The sequence below is a fragment of the Orbicella franksi genome, chromosome 3 (genome assembly GCF_964199315.1).
Source record: "Orbicella franksi chromosome 3, jaOrbFran1.1, whole genome shotgun sequence".
Classification (NCBI taxonomy): Eukaryota; Metazoa; Cnidaria; class Anthozoa; order Scleractinia; family Merulinidae; genus Orbicella; species Orbicella franksi.
Window position 1 is genome coordinate 1638037 of NC_138147.1, and position 476 is coordinate 1638512.

Below are 476 nucleotides of genomic sequence, written 5' to 3' on the forward strand. Positions count from 1 at the left end.
ATTAAAGGGCAGTAGCAGTTGTTTTCAATATTTTGCACCTGTTACTTTTTTCCATAAGGCTTTTATTGATAGTATGGTTGTTTACTAGCCTTTTGGCGCAATAGAACCTGTAGTTGATTTGCAATGTGATCTATCATGATCAATATAAAAACAAAAGATGCTCATGACCTGTTTAATTTAAGAAAAATTGTCTCTCAATTCCAAACGAATGTTGATTTCAATTGGAATTTTTTATCCAAGGTTTTGATAGTCATTTCCCTTTGTTTAAGTCTTTCCTCCCTCATTAAAGACTTGCCAGTCAGACACAACAGAACTTGTCACTCTTTTTTGATTAAAATCGATTGTATGTTAAACCCAGCTGCCTTAAATTTGCACTCCTTTGAGCAAAAGAAGTATCCTGCAGTGGGACGTTTCCTTCTTTTAATTAAATTCACATGGCAGGTTTTTAATCATTTAGAATATATTGAACGTCAAGG